Raw genomic sequence first — 22504 nt, forward strand, 5'->3', positions numbered from 1 at the left:
ATTGGAAACGGAAGAGACTAGAAGCAGGAAAACTAATTAGGAGATATTGATATAGTCCACGTGAGAGCTGATGAGGGCTTGAAGTGTGATAGTGGCTATGTGAAGGGAGGAGAGAGATAAGATACACATCCAAGAGGTAAGATCAACAGCTCAGTTCAACTTACAATAATTACTTAATATATATAATTCATAAGACTTCACAACCTGTTGGGTTTTCTTATTCAAATATTTCCTTTGATTTCTGGTTTAGGTTTTCTTTTGGGAGGTTGGGTAGAGGGTTGGGTAAGGAGAGTGAAGATTGAAAAATAATTCAAGGTGGTAAAACTGGGTGACAAAAGATTGGAGTTTGGAGGATGGAAAAGTCTCGAGGGGAAGATGCTTAGTTCCATGAATGAATGAAAAAAAATATTTATCAAGCACTTATTATATACAAAATACTATGCCAAGTTAAAAGGATATAAATAGAAAAGATAGTCCCCATTTTCAAGGAGCTCATATTCTAATGGGGGAGACAACCCATAGGGAAGATTTCAGCTACAAGTCACATGAAAAGGTCCCATGGTCCTTAGGGGATGTTGGCAAAGCAGATGGCAATAACTATTTTTAAATGTCATTTCCACTGATTAAATTATATCAATTTCCGATGTTGAATCCTTTTGATAGTTCCAAGTACTTTGGTGACAAGAACTTTCTATTCTAGGTCTTCAATAGATGTGGCTATAGCCCCTATAGGAGCAGTTGCCAGGCTACATCTCCACAGGAGTTGCTTCCTGGGTTGAAAGCCATGGGGACTGTGTTGGAGGTATTGCTATTTCAAAGGCTTTTAAATTCAGGGGTTCTGGTCTGTCTCCATCAGGTCAGAGGGGATATGGTGGTCAAGATGTGAATGGAGCAGCTAGGTGGCACAGTGGATACAACATTGGGTCTGGAGTCAGGAAAACTTAAGTTCAAACCCAGCTTCAGATACTCATTAGCTGTGTGACCTTGGGTAAGTCACTTTTTTGTTTTGTTTTGTGTTTTGTTTTTAGGCAATTGGGGTTAAGTGACTTGCCCAGGGTCACACAGCTAGTAAGTGTCAAGTGTTTGGTCTGAGGCCGGATTTGAACTCAGGTCCTCCTGACTTCAGGGCCAGTGCTCTATCCACTGTGCCACCTAGCTGCCCCTGGTAAGTCACTTTTTAAAAAAATCTGTTTTCCTCAACTGTAAAATAGGGATAATAATAGCACCTACCTCCCTGGATTGTTGGGAGGATCAAATAATATTTGTAAAGCACTTAGCACAGTGCCTGGCACATGGTAGGTAATATATAAATGTTATCTATTATTATTGCCTAACACATGTTGCTTCCTATCTCTTCCTTAGGGTGTCTTGCTAAAGGCTACCAGGTGGACTTACCTACCCTGTGACAGCTGGTTGACAATTTCTGGGGGTAGCTGGCTCCTTCTCCATGGTAGTTGCTTCCCGAAATGATGGCTGTGAGAGCTGTGTTGGAAGTAAGACTGGTGGTTGGGGTAGGGCTGGGGGATACCACCACTCCCAAGTCTTTCGTGTTTGTTTGCCAATTGGTGGCAGTTGATCTACAATTGTTGCTGGTGGTGATGAGGAAGATGGGTGCCTTCTCCACAATGATTTGTCCCTTCAGGCTGAGTTGGAAGCAGGTCTGGTGGGTTGGGGGACACTGCTATTCCCAAGACTCTTGGATTGATTTTGGACATGTTGAGTTTTAGATACTGAGAGCACATCCAGGTGAAAATGTCCTTCAGACAGTTGGTGATAAGTAATTGGAGTTCAGTAGAGAAATTAAGGCCGGATGTCTATATTTGGGAGTCATCTACATACAGATGACAACTGAATCCACAGGAACAGAAAAGATCATAAATGGAAAATTTATGAAGAAAAAAAAAGAGTACCCGGGACAGAGCCTTCAGGAACACATATGTTTAGAGGGAGGAAAATAAATGATCACCTAGAAAAAAAGGACTGAAAATAAGTGGAAAACTAGAACACAGTAATATACTGGGAACCAAGGGGGAAGAGAATATTCAGTAGGAATATGTCAGCGACAAAAACTGCAGAAAGGTCAAGGAGGATGAGATCTGAAATTAGATTTAGCAATTGAGAAATCATTTATTGTCTCGGAGAATCAAATGTTAGTCGAGTGGTGAAGTCAATCCAGACTTCAAGGGAATGAGGTCAAAAGAATGTGATAGGAAAAGATCTAGGTCAAAGGAAAATTTGTTAATGGAGCAGGAACAGTGGTTTTAGTGACTGCAGGAAGGTAAGACAAAGATCATCTGCTTTACCCAGTACCTTTGGTTTAAATGAAGATCCCATGAGGATTTGCATGAACCCACGCAAGTGAATGGAGATATGATAGGCATTGAAAGGATTATACTCACCCCATTTCAAATAGCAGATTCTGGCTGCCGCTGCCTTGCAGAGACACGGGGGGGGTGCTGCACTGCCTGCTTCCGCGTCTTCGCTGGGATTCTTCGGAAGCGCAGCAGCACATTGTGGCGTGGCCCAAGTGAGCTGACTGGCCGGCGAGGGAGCGGGGCCCCCGCTACCTCCAGCCTCCCGGGGCTCCATGCCAGGTGCGGTCCGCCACCTCCCACGCTAGGCTGGCCCCGCGGCTGCCCAGCCGGCCAGCCCGCCCGCCTGTCTGCCCGCCCCAGGAGGAGCTTCCAACTGTAGAAGGAAAGTAGGTCATACCTACCTGAAAATGCCTCTAAGGCCCAAGTGGTGTCAGACTGACCACCATCATCATGGATGTTGTGAACTAGTGTATATTCTGGAACCTTTGTTACAACCACCACTGCAAATTTCCAAATCTGGCATTCAACAAATTTTTGAATGCTTTCAGTCAGTTTAGGTTTGCAGATTCAACTTTCAAAAGATTTTCACTACTTTAAAGAACAGAACCTACTATTAGGGAACTAAACAACTAAACACATTTTATTAAGAGATGGGACACAATTATTGAGTAAATTATGTCGCAGTCTCTTCAGATTACCCAATTTAATTACTCATAGAAACATTCTACTGCCCTCCAAGTCTCCAGATGGATGACAGCTTTTCTGATATACATGATAAATAAAACCAAGCCATAAATGATCTCCTAGAAGCCATTTATCTAAGCCTGGACAAGTGAGAATATATTAGGCTAGAACCCATAGAAACTAATCAGAATGCAGTGTTTTTGGTATATTTCAAGGACTAATAAACCAGGTGAAGTCACTGAGTCAAGTAATTTTCCTGCTCAAACTCAAGTTCAGATGCAAGAACCTAATACTGAACAGTCCAAAACAACTCCAGTTCCAGATACAGAAGCAGAAATTGTAGAGCCCTCTCCTGCAGAAACAGGCCCCGTGAAGCAACACCAACATCTGATGAACAGCCTCAGGAATCACACTGACTTGGAAACTTCTAAGAATTCTGATTTTGGCCACCAGTTGATTTGTTATCTTTGTAGAAAAGAATTCAATTCCAGACGCCGTGTTCATGGGCACATTAGAAAAGTACACAAAAAAAAGTAAACTAAAGGAGTATATTGAAACACGAAAGAATCCGAACTAGTCCTCTACTAAAGGGCACCGTAAGAATGGTCTAGTAAGATTGAATAGGAATTGTCCATATCTTATAAATCATTTGCTACAAAAGTGAATATAAGGAGGCATTTTGATAAAGTTCATAGAGGACTGAGGAAGGATTCAATTACTCCTGATATGGCTATATAGCCTGGGCAACCTTTGTTCCTGTACACCATTTCTCCTAAAAAATTCTTTTTAAGACTCGAAAATAAATGTCTTATTCAAAGACTGAATACAATTTAACTGCATGCAAATGCCTTCTTTATAAGAGGAAATATAGTTCACAAATAATGCTTAAAAGATATGCAAATTGTCCACAAGGTAACTCTTTCTGGAACAAACTCTGAAAGAGAAAAAGGCCCTAATAGTACTGTCTACAGCACAGAAATAAAAGTAAAAGTTGAACCATCAGACTGTAGCATCTTCACCCCTTTCTATTGTCCATTCTCCATAAAATAAATTAAAGGGAAGAAATTATTCAAATGAGAAAAAGAACATAACAGCAGCACAGAAAAATAAAGTTAAGCAAGACTCAGAAAGTTCTAAATCAACGAGTCCTTCTGCTGCAGGTGGCCAGTGAAAACAGGAAAACAAAACTTTCAATTGGTTTTGACTTTCAAGCAGCTTTATTATAAACTTTGTAAACGCCAATTTACTTCCAAGCAGAACTTGACTAAACACATTGAGTTGCACACAGACAGAAATAACATTTTATTAAATTTTATGTGTCCACTTTGTACTTACCAAACACATTGGAAACATGTAATAAGGCACATAACTGTGGTTCACAAAAAATCACTGCACTATCTTAGGAAAATCACAGTCAGTTTAGAGATCAGACCTATAAAAAGGTCCACTGATTTTGTTCTAAATAAAATGGCAAAAAGAGGCCCTCCAAGGGATGAAGCAAAGCAAAACAATTCAAAACATGATAGAACTTCTAATTCTCCCAACAAAAAGTATGAAGTAGCTGATTTGGGCATTGAAGTAAAAGTCATGAAAATTTTTTCTCTTCACAGATGCAATAAGTATGGAAAGGCATTTGCAAAAAAGACTTACCTTGAACATCATAAGAAAACTTATAAGACAAATGCTTCTAATTCACTTGAAGGAAATAAAATCAAAGGCTAATGTACAAGATCAAGCTCTTGTCTGATAACTTCAAGTGATGTATGGAAAGGATTGGAGTTAATTTGTGTGGAAAGACTTTTAATTGGTGTTAGAACCACTAACATATTCAAATAGTACCATATAGGAAAAAAGGAAAAATATTTTCATAGATATTCAATTGTTACTGATGTTTTCTAACTAAATTAATCACCATCTGACTACATGTTTCTAAGGCCATTACCTCTTCCAAGTAGCTACGCTTTCAAGTAGCTGTAAAGTTAATCTTATTCTACCTACATCATTGTTTGTCTTACTTTTTGTATTTGGTCTACAGCAGGGGTGGGGAACCTGCTTCCTCAAGGCCACATGTGGCCCTCTAGGTCCTCAAATGCAGCCCTTTAACTGAATCCAAACTTCACAGTATAAAGCCCCTTCAAAAAACGATTTGTTTTGTAAAATTGGATTGTCAAAAGGCTGCACCGAAGGACCTAGAAGGCCATATGTGGCCTTGAGGTAACAGGTTCCACACCCTTGGAGGGCTCATCCTACTGTATTTAAAAACAAAAGAAAAATGAAAAAAGTTTAAATAAAATTTTAAAAAATGCAAAATTTGTTTTCTCTTAAAGACCAGAAGCATTAGGCAGTCAGCAACCTGAGGAAATATCTCAGCTGGTGGTGTTATTTGACAAAGAAGTTCTATCATAGTTTCATTTTATTTGGCAAGATTTTCATTCAGGTTATGTGCATGATTTCAAAATTTTCTCCAATGAATGTATGCTAAGAACAGTATATTAAAATGTAGAGGAACTTAAGTCTGCTGAATATTAGTACTTGTCCTTACATCAGTTCATCTCCAACTGATTTTCTAGTGTAATCAAAGTTTCATTGTACTAAAAATAGTATAAAGTTCCAGTTCATTTTCAAACATGGTAAATAGTAATGCCTTTAATTTGTAAACATCTGAGGTTTTTATGAAAATCAAACATTCCCCTATTTTTTCATTAAATTTTATACATAAGCATTTTAATGCTAGATGCAACTTAATTTTTCAGTTTCTATTTTTTTAATGGGCAACACATTTACTAATGTTAACGTGAAGATAGTCTAAATCTTACTGATATTTTATATTTACAGACAATCCATGTATAAGTACTTCTTATGATGTTAGTTTTATTTCTTTAAATATTGCTACATAGGGAGGAAGAAAAGAGAAACCAAGAGAGAAACTTTTTTCTCTCAAGAAAATTTCAAGTGACCACTTTAGATAACATTTGATTTTTCTATAGAATTTGCAAAATAATGAATTCTTTTCCAATGAATTCTTTTCCAATTTCTAATAAATCAAGATTTTAGGGGAAATGGCAATCCTATCATTACAAATTTCTTGGTAGGTTTTTATGTATCAACATTTTGTGCTTTTTAGGAAAAACCATTTTGTTTTTTAGAAATTTGTGTCACATTATCCTAATTTCAAAAAGTTCAAGAGAAAATATACTATGTTTTTTGTTTTGTTTTTGTGAGGCAATTGGGGTTAAGTGACTTGCTCAGAGTCACACAGTTAGTGTTATGTGTCTGAGGCTGGATTTGAACTCAAGTCCTCCTGACTCCAGGGCTGGTGTTCTATCCACTGTACCACCTAGCTGCCCCTATGTTTTTATAATAGGTTCATACCTGTAATTGGGAGGGACCCTGTTTCCATTTGCTTTTTGTATAAAATCCAAAAGTGTTGAAGATTACAAGGTCATAAGAATAAAATGTTTTTGTAGGTAGAAAAACATGTAGCTTTCCTAGTGCTTTGCACTAAAATATACTATGAAATAAAACTAGAAAGGCTTTAACAGTAGCTAGAAATGTTCTATATTGAATGTACATTCTTTTGTTTGGAAAATGTACTGTATGTGATGGAAATAAATCAGATTCAAAGTCAAATACCAGATTCCATTCATGGAGTAGCTCAGAGGCAGAAGCAAGGAAATTCAAAAAGCAAACTCAAGTCTAGGGTTTTCATTGGATGGATGGCTATAAACATGGGTCTGACTCACAAAAGAGCTCAAATAGCTATTGAGGATAAAGGATAAAGAGCTGAGCTTCTCCCTCTGTAAAGAACTACTATATAGAAGCTGCAATTCACTATAAAAACAGCAGATGGCAACAGAGAAGAGAAAATAATCTCAGCAGAGGATACCCCACAGCATGTAGTACAGTAAAGAATTACAAAAATCTAGTTGGGATATATTCCTAGGAGCAATAGTTCCTTACTCTAGCTATGAGCCCACTTTTACACAAGAGTCCTGACTACTCATGGTCCCTCCCCCACTGGTGATATAGGATTTGTGGAAGAGTGTGTGTGCATGAATGTGCATGGTTGTGCATGGGTACATGCAGGCGTGTGTGCATGTCCCTGGGCAAGTCGCTTAATTCAGTTTAGCTCAGTTTCCTCATCTTTCAAATAAGCTGGAGAAGGAAATGGCAAACCACTTCAACATCTTTGCCAAGAAAACCCCAAATGGGGTCACAAAGAGTTGGACATGACTGAAATGACTGAATAAGAAATGTATGTGTGTATGTATATATATATATATATATATATATATAGTATATGTATGTGTATATATGAGCATAAATGAACAAGGAATGTGTGTGAGTGGTCATATATGTGCATGTTTATTTTGTGGTGGCAAAAACCTAGAAATTCAAGAAAATGCTACCAATTGAGGAATAGTTGAATAAGTTGTGGTATATAACTGTGACAAAATACTTTTGTGTTGTAAGAAATGAAAAACTGGTGATTTCAAAGTGATATGGGAAAATACATGAAATGCTGCTTAGTGAAGTAAACAACCAGAAAAACTAATTTATATCATAACATGAATATTATCAAAATAAACAATTTTGAAGACTCAAAGGATGTAATGAGCAGAACCAGGAGAACAATTTAAACAATAACACTGTAAAGACAAACAATTTTGAAAGTTGTAAGAACAATGATCAATACAATGACAAATCCATGATCCCAGAGAACCAGTGATGAAAGCTGGCATCTACCTCCTGACAAAGATCGGAGATTTAAAATGCAGAATAAGACAAATATTTTTTGCATATAGCCAATTAGGAAATGTTTGCTTGAGTATACATATTTGTTAAAAAAAAAAAAAGAAATCTCTTTATTAAGGGATGGGGGATTGGAGGGAAATAAAATTTCTGTTAATTTTCCCAAAGCATTTTAAAAATGCAGAGGTTGGGGTTGCTACAGAGGAGGAATATTACATGCACTTTCAAATGAGGTCATTGTATTTTTAGTTTTGCTTATGTTATTTTGTTACACAAGAGCTCTCATAGCCTAGGAATAATCTGGAAGTATTTGTAATAAAAAAACAAAACATGTAAGAAAAAATAGAGTATGCATACCCTGGTATATATGAGAGATTTTTAGGTAGTGGCAAAGCAGATGGTAGGGTCTCTTACGGCAGTGGGTGGGGATGGCTGGAGTTGCTTCCCTAAATGATGCCTGTGAGGGATGAGCTACATCAGAGGTTCCCAAACTTATCTGGCCTACTGCCCCCTTTTCAAAAAAAAAAAATTTCTCAGTGCACCCCTGGAAATCTACCTTTAACCCTTTTTTTTAAATTTGCATCATTTTAAATATATGTATATATATGACACATCTTAAATTTAATAATTTATTGTACATTTGTGGGGTTTTTTTCCTGCATTGAAATTTTGATGACGAAGTATTACATCATGTAACCGTATCGTAAACAAGTCATTACACACACATATTCTCCTGCCGATGCATGCTGAACTTTCAGACGATGTGTGACAGGCTCACCTGCCAACACTTGCTTGTTAAGACCCATCAGTGGACTTGACCACTGATTGGTTATAACTTGCATTTTGTGTGTTTATTTGGAAAATAATGTAATTACTATGACTTTAACCCTGTTACACAACAAATGAAATGTGTGCGAATGGTCTTTCACACGCTTCTCACTTTTCACACCCTTCTCACGCTTCCACACCCTCTTATTTTTATTCACTACCCTATAATTGTACCCGAGGCTACTACTGCCCAACTGAATTATTCCAGTGCCCACCAGGGGGTAGTATTACCCACTTTGGGAATCTATGGTAGATTCAGGACTGATGGTTAGGGAATGCTGCCACTCAGTTGGTCAGCAGTTGTTGCTGGTAGTGATGAGGAAGGGAAGAAATAAGCATTTATTAACCACCTTCTATGTGCCAGGCACTAGGCTAAGCCCTTAACAAATATTATCTTATTTGAAGGTAGGTTCCTTCTCCACAATGATTTCTTGCCTCATTAATAGCAGTTTGGGCTAAGCTGGAAGCAAGTTGGGCAATTTGGGGAGCACTCTTCCCAAGGCTCTTGGGTTCAGGATCCTAGGCTGTCTCCATCAAGGGCTTAGGGGAGATGGTGGTCCAAATGGTGCTGATGATATTTCACCTTCCCAGCACAACTTGCCTACTTCCCTCCTCCACAGGAATCACTTTCCTGGATAATAGGTTCAAGGGCTAGGTTTGAAACAATATGGGTGGTCAAGGGAGCAGGGGAGGATGCTACCATTCCCAGCACTCCTGGGTTAACTTTGAGGTGCTTAACGAATATATGGCTTGACCACATGTATATACATCATATAGTCCTTAAAAATGTACACTCCATACTGAGGGTGTTGGAGAGAGAGTGTGCTCCTAATTTGTAGGAAAAGGTTATATTATTTTTATTACTATGCTATTTTATTAAATGCCTTTCCTTTTACCTGAAACTAACTAGTAATTTTATCAGTAGAGGGGGATCATAAGTTTTTGTTTGGAGAGGATTCTGACCCACAAAATACCTAGACCTCTATACCTAGGACCAACAAAAATGTGTTGTTGATTGATTGGATTGATCTATATTCTAAGAATTATTAGGTCATGAGTCAAAAATCTGAGTGGAACACTATAGTCTCTTATTTCTGTTAATTTTTTTTCCAAATCCTTTGGCCAAAGAGCTAGTGTCAGGCTAAAAGGTGGAATCCCACTACCCTTGGCTCCTATGCCGTGTTGTATTGTACGATGAACTGCTTACTAAAGACTGCTCGATGCCATCCAGACGATCCTCTCCATAACTGCTGAGAACGGCAAGGCTTTCTTTTTTCTCTCTCTTTCTCTTTTTTTTCAGTTGCCTCAGGATAACTTAGCGGTCTTGCATCCAAATCAGAAATAAAGGGATCTCTCGGTTCCACCTGAGTTGCTTATAATGCATCTCTTTCTGAGATGACTGTCAACATGCCAATCTACTGAGCCTGTAATGAGTCCCCTGGGACTGATAAAAGATGCGATGGTCAACCCGTGATGTCTGCACAGCCTGATGCGACTGCACATGAAGAATAAGTATCTCTTTTATGTCTTGGAAAATGAAGTGTGAAATATTCTTTTTCAATCTCAAGTCAAGGAGATGGGTTTTATCTCTCTGTGAAACATTGGGTAATTATTGGACTCTAAACTACAGTGGAAACAATTTACCTGGCTGATACTTACTATTAAAAGGTAATGAATTATGTAAAACTCTTCAGTAAACCTGTGTCCTCCACAAAAGACTATGGACACTAGGCTAAACCACCCACCTAGCAGCAATACTAAGGGCCCCAAGGACAGCTGCACTGCCCAGAATCACCCTGCCCTACATGCTAGCTGAAAAGCAAAAATTCAGGGGCAGCTAGGTGGCGCAGTGGGTAGAGCACTGGCCCTAGATTCGGGAGGACCCGAGTTAAAATCTGGCATCAGACACATAACACTTACTAGCTGTATGACCCTGGGCAAGTCACTTAACCCCATTGTCTAGCCCCCACCCGCAAAAAGCAAGAATTCTAGAATTCAGCAGAAGGGCATAGTGTCTAAAATGCTGGACTTGGAGTCAGTAAGACATGGGTTAAAAATTGCTTCTGACACAATCTGTTTGACCATGAGCAAATCAATTCGTCTCTCCACCTCAGTTTCCTCATATGTAAAACAAAGATAACACCTTCATTACCTACCTAACAGGGTTATTGTGAACTCAAAGAACATAAGGTAAAGTAATTTGCAAATTTTAAATACATATGTATATACACACACACACACACAATTTGTAAATATGTATATATACATATGTGTATGTGTATATATGTACACACACATACCATATGTGTATATATACATATATCCCTATATATATCCATATATATATATATATATATATATATAGGGATGTGTATGGGTTTAAGGCAGGGTTTTATCTGGGCAGGATTTCCAGGCCAAAAGAGAGGCTACAGTTCTGTCCCTCTGAACCAGCAGAGCTTCCCAGCTGGCTAATATTGGATGAATCCAACAGCAGTCTATCACTGCTCAGACCTAAACCCAAATCAGGAGCTTGCAGAGCTCAGGGAGACAGCAATCAGACTTTGCCCTGTATCAGACCATTTGGGTAGTGCTAAAAGCTAGCAGTCCCCAGCTTGAACTGACCCGCTGAGATCCTGGAGCAAGACAACACTCACTAAGAAAGCAGCACAGGACCAGTCTAGGAGTGCACAAAGCCCAGCCTGACATTAAGTCAGAAGTTAGGGAAAAGGCTGAGATGAGAGGGAGAAGGGGAAGAGGGGAGAAGGGGAAGAGGGGAGAAGGGGAATTGGGGAGAAGGGGAAGAGGGGAGAAGGGGAAGAGGGGAGGAGAGGGAGGGGGAGGGGGGAGACAAAGATGAAGAATCTCACCATATAAAGTTATTATGTGACAGATGCTCAGTATACAAATCCAAAAGAAGAGAATCACTCCAAAATCTCTACAAGCAAAGCCTAAAAGAAAAACATAGCATTAAAAAAAGCATTAAAAAGAAAAAGAGTTAAGAAATATTTTCTGAATGGCAAAAAAAAAAAGAGAATCAGAAGGGGTTCCTATCAACTAGGGAATGGCTGAAAAAGCTATGGTATATAAATGTGATGAAATACTATTGTGCTATAAGAAATAATGAAAAGTCTTAGTGTCAAATGGAAATATAAATGGATCCCTGCAGGATGCATAGTTACAAAACCATAAATGAATACTGTCTATATGGTATTGTATTTTTGTTAAACATTTCTAAATTACATTTTAATCTGGTTTGCACTATACTCTGTCCTGTGGTGAGAGTTTGATACCTCTGATGAAGAGGATTTCAGAGAAACCTGGGAAAACTTAAATAAATAAAGGATTCAGAGTACAGAATGCAATGTATTTTTTTGGACATGGTCAATGCAGAAATTTGCTTTGCTTGACTATACATGTTTATAAGAAGAATTTTTTTTTACTTTCATTCTCGATTGGGAGGGGGAAGATAAATTTATATTATAAAATATGATTTTAAAAGATAATTGTGATGACTAGATGCTACAATGAATTCATTAATGCTAATAACTTCTATTTTTAACCACAATAGTAATTCCATATATTTGAAAAATAGTAATATGTAGGCAATAATTATTTACTCAGCCTATAAAAGGTAAATTTTCTTCTTTATCATTCACTGTATTTTTTCAATGTGTCATACGCTGCATTTTTTTACGAGCTAAGAACATAATAACAAAGCTTAGTGCACATATAGATTCATGGACTCCTTGCACAATTTTTCAAAATCCAGTCAACAAATGTGCATTGCATACCAACTATGGGCAAGACTCAGAAAAGAACAAGGTGCTTACAATCTAGCAAGGCAGGTAAGACACATCCAGATGTAGCAGAGGGCTGAAAAAATGCCTCTGACTCCTCAGGAGTACCCCCTTGAGCCCTGATGGGAAGATGAGATAACCTTGCTTTGGGAAAATGAGCCCATCATGTTTCTACATACAAACAACCATAATGCAAAATAAAAAAATGGTAAAATCAAAATCAAAAGTGGTAAGAGCATAGTTAAGGGGGAAGAGGGAAGAGAATATGGTGGTACAAAGGGATATAATTGTGGTATTAAACATAAAAGGCCTCAGTAATTTTTAATCAAGAGAAGAGAACTAAGGACAGAAGTTTGGGGAACATCCACATTTACAAGGTGGGAGAAGAGCGTGCAAAGGAGTCAAAGAAAGATGATTTTTAAAAGTTAAAGAAAGAAAATGTACTGCAGAAGTGCATTTGTGCACTTAAGTGAAAATGCCCTTAAAGAAAGAAAATGTTAAGACAGAAAGAAAATGTCACAGAAGCCACTCAAACCATGCTCCCCCCTGACTTAACTGACACATTTGTCAATATTTCTCTCATAACTAAAAAATTTACAACGCAGAAAACTAACCTCCTGTAGAACTGCTTTGCAGATGTTTAAAGCACCATATGATCCCCTGCTGGCAGCATTCAGACAGGGTTGGACCATGATGCTTTAAATTGCAATTCACTTACTTTTTTTTGAACTTAAATGCATCTAGGCGATGCAATGGATAGAGCACTGGGCTTGGAATCAGAAAGACTCATCTTTGCAAGTTCATATCTGGTCTCAGACCACTTACCAGCTGTGTGACCTTGGGCAAGACACTTAACCTTGTTTGTCTCATTTTCATCATCTGCCCAATGAGCTGGAGAAGGAAATGGCAAACTACTCTGGTATCTTAGACAAGAAAACCCCAAACAGGGTCACAAAGAGTCAGATACAACTGAAATGATTCAACTACAAACTGAAATTCATTTTGGCTCCACACTGAAAAACTGAGAATAATACCAACAAAAGGTGGGAAAGGAGTAAGGAAAAGAATATGCAGATTTCACCAATTTATACATTTACTTTCCCTGATGTTAGAAACAGCGCTTTCCATCCTTCTTAACCTTTCTGAAGCATGACACTATTGCTCCCCCCACTCCTCGTTCTGGATACAAATACCTTTGGACTATCTTCTCCTGGGTACTGTCTCTTCTGCTGCTCTCACCTCTCCTACCTACCTGATCACTCCTTCTCCATCTTCTTTACTGGATAATCACCTGTATCAGGGTGGGGAACCTGCCACATGTGGCCTTGAGGCTGCAGGTTCCCCACCCCTGAGTCCTTTATCATGCCTCCTAGCTGTGGGTATCCTCCAGCCTCTATTCCAGGCCCTCAAATCTTTCCTCTTTGCATTCTTTCACTTAGTGACCTCATCAGCTCCCACTGATTATTATTATTTACTGATGTACTTATCTCTATACAGATCTATATACGCATATATATGGGTATGTGTATATTATACATATACACACATATCATATACATATATTATACACATACAGATCTATTCCCAGATCTATCTAATCAGCCTTAGTTTCTCTCATGAACTCCAATTCCGTATCACCACGTACCTACTTGGCAGTAGATGTCCCAAAGCATCTCAAAACAGAGCACATTATCATTACCCTTAAATTACTCGTTGGAAGTGATCATTTCTGTCAAGGTTACTCAGTCACTCAGATTCACATTCTCACCTCCTCACATACTTAATCATTGGCCAACTCTTGAATCCATCCCTTTCTCTCTCCCCACACAGCCACCATCCTGGTTAAGCCCTTGTAGGCAACAAATGTTCCAGGAAGCTATTGGTAAACCAGAAAAACTTTTTATTAAGGGCCTAGCAAGGCCAGGTATCCCTTGTGTGGACACACCTTACAGAAGAGAGGGTAAAGCTTTTCATTCTTAGGTCCGAATCCCATTTCCCCATTGGCTGCTTATACCAGCCTAATTTCCCCACGTGAGTCTCTGCCCCTCGTTACATCTCCCACTCTCCCCACATTTCTTTGTCAACAGTCTACAGCTGTCAATACCCCAGGAGCTACTCATCAGGGGTTTTGAGAACTTATCCACACCCTGATGAGTGATACACAGAAGCAACATTCCCATCCACATTTTCTACACCCTCATCACCTTTAATTTGAGCTTTTGCAATAGACTCCTAATTGTTCTCCTTGCCTCAAGTGTCTCTCCATTTCAATTAATTCTCCATTCAAGAGTCTTCTTTCTGTTCCTCATATATGACATTCATCTTCTACTTCTGGGCCCTCTTTACCTCCATTGATTAGAATCTCTAGCTTTCTGCAGGATTCAGCTCAAGCACCACCTTCCTCATGGAGGCTTTCTTGACCTGCCCAGCTACAAGTGCCTTCCCTCCAAAATCATCTAATGTCTACCTTGTATATATTTTGTTTGTGTTTTGTTTTTGGTTTGGTTTTTTTTTTTTTTTTTTGGTGAGGCAACTGGGGCTAAATGACTTGCCCAGAGTCACACAGCTAGTAAGTGTTATGTGTCTGAGGCAGGATTTGAACTCGGGTCTTCCTAATTCCAGGGCTGGTGCTCTATCCACTGTGCCACCTAGCTGCCCCCCCTTGTATATATTTTGTACATACATGTATACTGATGGTGCACAAGTCTATAGAGGATACCCAAGGAGTATGTGCCCAGAGTTCTCCTAGAAATTCCCTTGGGCCTTTGGGGATGATGAACTTCCTGGTTGCTCCTGGCCATATAATGACCCAGCACTGAAAGGACTTTTTGGTGCTTAGGAATGATATGAAAGACCCTGAGAGGTCCCCCTGTCATCAGAAGGTAGGAAGGTTACTTCCTATGCTAAACTGAGAGGTTTCTGGCTGGCAAGCCTCTTTAGCTGCAATTTCCCAGATGACAAGATGTAACATCAATGAGAGATGGAGTGAGGCAGGGTCCTCGCTCTGTCCCTAGCTCATGGCTATTTAGGGTTGAGGGAATTGGCTGCATCTCTCTCTCTTTGCACTCCCTTTCCTTTTCCCTCAATGGCAGAGATAGGAGTGGGCTGGAACCAAGGACAGCAGCTATAAATTAAGTTGCAATGACAACAATGATAGTAGACTGGCCACAAAGATAAAGCCAACATCAGAGAGAAGATTCCGCTTGAAAGTGAAATGAAAACTGGCTAATTGGCAACCTTGTAAAAAATTATTTATGTCACAATGAGCCTCCCAATGGACTGTACTGGGAGTGATGATTTAATTATTCTTTTAAGTTCTATGATTCTTCTACGCTCAGCAATACCTTTCATAGGGAAATAAACTTGATTCATATTTGCACATTATCTTTTTACTTTATCCACTTCTTTAGGAAAACCCTAAGACTAAACCCAAACTTAATTAAAGTAATTAGCATCTTTGTTCAGGAAACCAAAGTCAAGGTGATGAACCAATGAATGTGAGAATTGGTGACTACTTTCTCTGACTAGAGGTTGGGCTCCCCCAGACCCAACTCCTGGCAAACTGTAATGTCAGGTAAAGGGCAGGGATTGGCAGGTCAGCAGCCCTGTGGCCTCAAGTACCTAGCTACCCATGGTGTTAGACTTCTATCTATATGAGTTTATCTCCAAAGAGATTATAAAGCTCCCAGAGAACAAGAAATGTTTTTGTGATGTATAAAAAGTTTGAAAGACATAATTTCTGGGTAATCATGTTATTAATTATGCTAGCAGATAATAAAAGGGGTCATTAGCACTCGCTCTCAAATGCCAAAGAGCCCTCATGGAACCCACTCAATGCTTATACACCCTTGCAAGAGTGGGTGTTCCTGAGGGTGACAATCATCTCTGATTAGTTAACAATTAACAAGAAGAATGAATATTATGACAGGTAGATCTATTGTAATGAGGGCCTGGGGGACTGACTAATCACTGTCACTCTCAGATCACTCCTAACAGAGACACTGTATCTACAATTCACCACCACGTGCCTCACACACCCTCCCCCAACTACCCCAAGCCTGAGTAGAACACAATGGGCTTTCCCACTCGGGTAAGATCTGAACAAAGATTGAGGAAAACAGCTAATCCAATCTCATTACTGGCACTGTCCTTTAGATGCTAACTTGATCCAGTAGAGAATGAGGAGATAGGAATGGAAAAGCCCTTGATCTCTTCAATAATTGGTTATTTAATAATTATTTCTCCCACGTTCAATTTTGTTTTTCTCCAGCACCTAGTACCATGGCTGGCCCATAGTAGGCACTTAATAAATGCTTGATGAGGCAGCATTGTACAGCGATTAGAGTCCTGGACCCAGACTTAGAAAGATTTGTGTTCAAGCTCGACCTTCACTTTTTAGTTGTGTAACCATAGGTAAATCCCTGCACTTTGGCTTCTTAAAATCTGTGAAATGAGAAAATATCCATAAAACCTCCTCAAGGGATTGTTGTAAGGCTTAAGATGTCAAATGCTATATAAATGCCAGTCATTATCCAGTGTGGGGAGGCAGAGTCAGAACACTGTGGCTGGAGCAGACGGCTCCAGCAAGTAAATAATGAGAAACAGAAGTTTTTAATTTCCCTGAGAAAGTAGCACCTTAATGATTTTGTTAATCAAATCACTGTCTATTCCTAATAGCTAATTGAGAAAAGACCCTTTCAGAATTCAAAAAGGCACACAGGCGATAAAGTAGACAGAGTCCCAACCTTGGAGTCATAAAGATCCCAGTTCCAATCCTGCCTTAGAGACTTACTGTCTGACCCTGGATAAGTCACTTTACCCTTTAGCCTCAGCTTCCTCATCTCTAAAACTGAGATAATAGCCTTATCACACAAGATTATTATGAGAATCAAAAGAGATAATACATGTAAAGCATTCTGTAAACCTTAAAGTGCCACATAAGCGTTAGCTATTATTACTTAGAAGAGGGAGAATTGCGAATGCAAGTTGGTTGGCGCTAAGAAAGGAGGGCAACACTGAAAAGAGAGAGAAAACAAAGATAAACTTGCTGTACTTTGCAGTTTTGTCCCAGGCTGGTCCTGAACAGGTGAAGTATTTCATTCAGTGGAAATTTTGGACGATCTGTAGAAATAAGTTAACTTACTTTTATATCATGTTTTCCAGGATATATTGGCATAACTTGGGGGCTCAGCAGAGCTACACAAAGTTGACTATAAGGATGAATAGGGCGAGATTTGGCTAGAATCAAATAAATTTCGCTTAGAGGGTATAGGAGAATAATAACTAGGTTTCAAAATTGTAATGATTTACATGGAGCCAGGGACTACTGAGTAGGTCTAAGAAGTATGCTAGTTTAACGATGGTTGTCTCAGGAAGATTCAGCTTTATTTGATCCATGTTGTACATCCACCTTTAATAAATAATGGGGGTAGGAGGGGGTGGAGTGGGGAAGGGTGTTGTAGATTCTAATCAGAGTTATTACTAGGTCAGGGCAATCAGTGCCTTGTTTCTGGGTACCTGACACAGTGGGCATTTTCTCCCCCACCTCTTGTGGTCTTTTGCTAATACTGTACTGAAAAATCATACCGCGGATGCAGAGACTATCCCCGGTAGTCACTCCTAGATAGTTATGTCAATGCTCTATGCCTTTCCCAGAGCCTGGCAGGCAGCCTTTCACATCATAAGCTTGTTCTTACATCCTGGGTTGACAGAGAGAATAGATGAAGTGCCTTCCCCTACTGTTATGCCCACTGTCTACCACACCACCATCCTGTCCTTCCAAAGGTTGAGGGATCTGAGGGCACAGGTTAGGACTCAGGGGTGGGGAACCTGCAGCCTCAAGGCTACATGTGGCCTTCTAGATCCTTGGCCCTTTGACCAAATCCAAACTTCACAGAACAAATCCTTTCATTAAGAATTGTGGCCTCAAGGCCACGAGCTTCCCAACCCTGGTAGGTTCTCTGGAGGAAATGGTTGCACCCCTGCAAGACCCTACCTGATAAGGGAGTACTGAATTTGGCTTCCTGGGTTCAATGAAAATGAAAACCAGCTCCACATATCTGCTGAGGTGGGATCCCAGGGACTTTCAGCAATGTAGTCCAACTCCCTTCTATTCAGGCCCCATTTCCTCCCCCAGTAGCACTTCAGGGTGTCCTAGGGTCTCCCCCAGCTCCATAGCATTAAGTACTAAGAAGGTGTCTCATCATCCTCAACTCTGAGTTTACCCCAGAATTACAGGACAGAATTATAATTTCTTCCAGGAAAGAAACTTGCATTCTAATAGGGAAGAAACCATATCAATAACTAGGTACATACAAGATATATACAGACTAGATGGTAGGTAATCTTAGAAGAGAAGGCAATAGCAGCTAGATGGACTGGGAAAGGCCTCCTGAAGCAGGTGGGATTTGATCAAGTATTGGAGGAATCCAGGAGGCAGCAAAGATGAGAACAAAGTCCAGCATGGGGGACACGCAGTGAAATGCAGGGGCGGGGATTACAGATCAGAGTAAAGATAGAGTGTCTCATGAAGAACGTCTCAGTTATGCCCCTTTCTTCCTCTGACACTGCCACCACACCCTGGTTGTCATTATCTCATGTGTAGGCCGTTATAATAGGCTGCTGATTGGTCTCTCCGCCTCAAGGCTCTCCCCCATACCAGTCTATCTTCCAATAAGCTGAGAAATTGATCTTCCTAAAACGTAGGTCTGACCCTGTATACGCTTAATCAATAAACTCCAGTGACTCCCTATCACCTCTAGGATCAAATATAAAATCCTCTGTTAGGAATTCAAAGCCTTTCATAACCTGGCACTCTTCCACCTACACCTTCCTCACCCCTATATGTCAAGATCCAGTGACTTTGACCTCTTTACTATTGCTCTCACAAGATACTGTCTCCCAGCTCCCGGCATTTTCATCCATGGCATTTTCTCCTTCCTCATCTCTACCTCTTGGCTTCCTTCAAGTCCTAGCTGAGATTCCTATATTCTACCAAAAAAAAAAAAAAAAAAAAGGCTTTCCTAATCCCCCTTAATGCTAATGTCTTGCCTCTGTTAATTATTTCCCCTGTGTGTTGTATAGATCTTATTGGTACATAGTTTTCATGTCCACTCCCCATATTAGACTGTGAGCTTCCATAGAACAGGGTCTGTCTTTTGCCTTTCTTTGTATCCCCAGCAATGAGCACAGTGCTTGGCACACACTAGACCAAGTAATTTATTACAAGTAATAATTGTTTTAACTGATGGGAATAAATAGGCCAATGTCATTGGATCATAGATTACATGGAAGGGAGTAAGATGTGGGAAGACTCGAAAAGTAGGAGGAAGTCAGGTTATAAAAGTATGTAAAAACCCGACTCCTATTGCTCCTGGTTTGAGGCTAGAGCCAGACCTCCTTCCTCATTCCTACGCTATAGCTTCTGAGCTAGCATTCTGAGGTTCGGACCTCACACTAATCAGACTGGCAAAAATGATAAAAGAAAATGACAAATATCAAAGAGGTAATGTACCTGCAGAAACCAGGCTGTTGTGGAATTATGACCAAAAAGCTATTAAACTGTGCTCATCCTTAGACCCAGAAATATTATCATTAGGCCTATACCCCAAAGCGATTATAGAAAGATGAAAAGATCCCATATGTACAAAAATATTTATAGGAGATTTTTTTTTTTGTGGAGGCAAAGAACTGAAAATTCAGGGGGCACTCATCAGCTGGGGAATGGGTAAACAAATGATAGCATATGAGTGCAGTGTAATACTATTACGCTGTAAGAAAGGAAACAGTTTTTAAAAATCCTGGAAAAATTTGTGTGTGAACTAATGCAGAGTGAAATAAGCAGAATGAGGAGAACAATTTATACAATTATAAAAGCTCAAACTTTGAAAGATTTAAGAACTGTGATCAATGCAACGATTAGATACTATTCTAGAGGACCGATGATAAAGAATACTGCCTACCCCCTGACTTAATATGCAAAATAAGACAATTTTTTGCACATGACCAAGAGCTTTGTTTTAATTGACTGCATGTTGCAAATGTTTTGTTTTTCTTCTTTTCAGTGATGAATTAAAATGAAGGGGAGTAAATCCTTAATTTAAAAAATTTTCTTTTTTTCAAAGGGAGCTAGAGTTGCTAGACCACAACTATATGAAGAAAGTCCTATTGCTCGATTTTTCAGCTTTTTTGAAGCTATTCCAGTCTATAAATTCTCTGTCATATACTCAATTCAGCTAGTCTATTCTATCTGTGTTCTAAAGTTTTCTCTTCACCCATTAAAGGATCATATAGATTTGGGGCTTTAGAGATCACCCTACTCTAGGGGTTCCCTATGTGTAATATTACTGGGGGGGAAGTTTACAGGGAATATTTGACTATTCTGATAATGTTTAACAAATTCATGCTGACATGTACCAAATTCTCTAATCTATTTCTCATACCTAATAAACTCTAGAATTTTTTTTTCATATTGAATAGGGAATATACTTTCACTGGAAGATCAAATACTGAAGTTGAAGCTTAAATACTTTGGCCAGATAATGAGAAGGGACTCATTTGGAAAGACTGATGTTGGGAAAGATTGAAGGCAAAAGGAGAAGAGGACAGTAGAGGATGAGATGGATAGTGTCATGGAACAAATAAACAGGAGCTTGGACAGATATGGAGAGATGGTGGAAGACTGAAAGACCTGGTGTCCATGGGATCCAGAGTCCAAAGGAATACACAGCTTTACAGAAAGTCAAGAGGAATGGAGACCACATAGGGTTAGGAAGCCCTGATGTAGTCTAATCCCTTATTTTATAGATGAGAAAATTCTCCAGTTTTGCAATTAGGCCTTTAGGACCCAGTTACGGGAAGCTGGTGGTGTTACTGTCGTCAAAGGGATGATGCACAGATTGGATTCTTAGGCATGAATAATTTCAGGGCTTACTCTATAAGCCTTTCCTTCCCCCAACTCAGAAGAGAGACCAAGTTTGTAAAATGCTTTAAAGAGAACTCCATGAGCATTGTACATTACAAATAGCATGACCCTATACTCAAACTGTCCTTGAATGGTCTGGTGGGGGATGGGAGGGAATCCTGAATATCTCATTTGTCCCTTTCCCAAATCTGGATGAATCCATAGGCCTACCCCAAAGATCTAGTTAAATCTATAGGACACAACATAGCTAATCCACTAGGTCAGGGCAAAGGGTCCTTATTCATCCTGCACTATAGTGGCACTGAAGTTTCAATAGTCATGGCCAAACCTCAGCATTCTACCTCTCCTGAATACAGGAGCTAGGGATGGTTCCTAGTAGCGTTGAATACAGATCTCAGAAGGGGCTCCCTGACTGATCCCAAGTGACCCCATGAGTGGGGGAGGTCCAAGTCTGTTTCACTGTTGCTGTACTGGAGCCCCACCCAGCTGTTCTGACAGGATGTCACCCCTCCCGCATCACCACCCCCGAATCCCCAGCCTCCTCTATAATTTGTAATGCAAAACAACTTGTGTAATAGATTCCTGAGGCTGTGACTTTCCCCAGACTCCATTTCCTCTTGTTATTTAAACCCTGCCCCCTCTGCCCCTCTTGGGCACTCCAGTATTTAGTATTGTACAGCACCCTGAATCATAATTCCCTTGCCTAGACTTAAAGACCCCAGTTTTTGCTGTTTTGACAGTCTCTTATTTCAGGTTGATATAGGGCTTGTAATTTGAAAAGAACCCAAACCAGTTAGAGTGGATAGCCAAACCAGCCATCTTCCTAGTAGTACTAAGGGAATGGATAGGAACAGCCTTTCAGGTATAGGTAACTGGAGGATTTGGTTCCCCTAGTAGCCTTCTTAGGTCTTTGGCTGGGGACACACTGACAAAATAAATGAATAAAAATATTTCTTCTGTGATGCATCTGCACTGTTCTATTGGTGTCTATTTAGGCCATTCTTCTCCCAAGTTACAAGGTCTTGGGATGGAAAATATTAGAGGGAGTTGGGAGGGGACATTCATCGTGGCTCTGAGGAGTCTATTGTCAGCCCAGCTTGGCACTAAGGTGGGTCTTGTTTGAAGACTACTCCTCAGTATAAGGCCTATCTGCTAACTCTATAGTTCATCCCAAACCCGATCTTCCAGTCCCTCCACAAACTGGT

General features: G+C 39.7%; 1 pseudogene; it reads left to right on the forward strand.

Moving 5' to 3' along the window:
• Positions 1-2722: 2722 nt before the first annotated feature.
• Positions 2723-21874, forward strand: LOC114023061 (annotated as a pseudogene).
• Positions 21875-22504: the final 630 nt, after the last annotated feature.

The sequence above is a fragment of the Vombatus ursinus genome, unplaced genomic scaffold (genome assembly GCF_900497805.2).
Source record: "Vombatus ursinus unplaced genomic scaffold, bare-nosed wombat genome assembly UNPS02014816.1, whole genome shotgun sequence".
In the NCBI taxonomy this organism is placed as follows: domain Eukaryota; kingdom Metazoa; phylum Chordata; class Mammalia; order Diprotodontia; family Vombatidae; genus Vombatus; species Vombatus ursinus.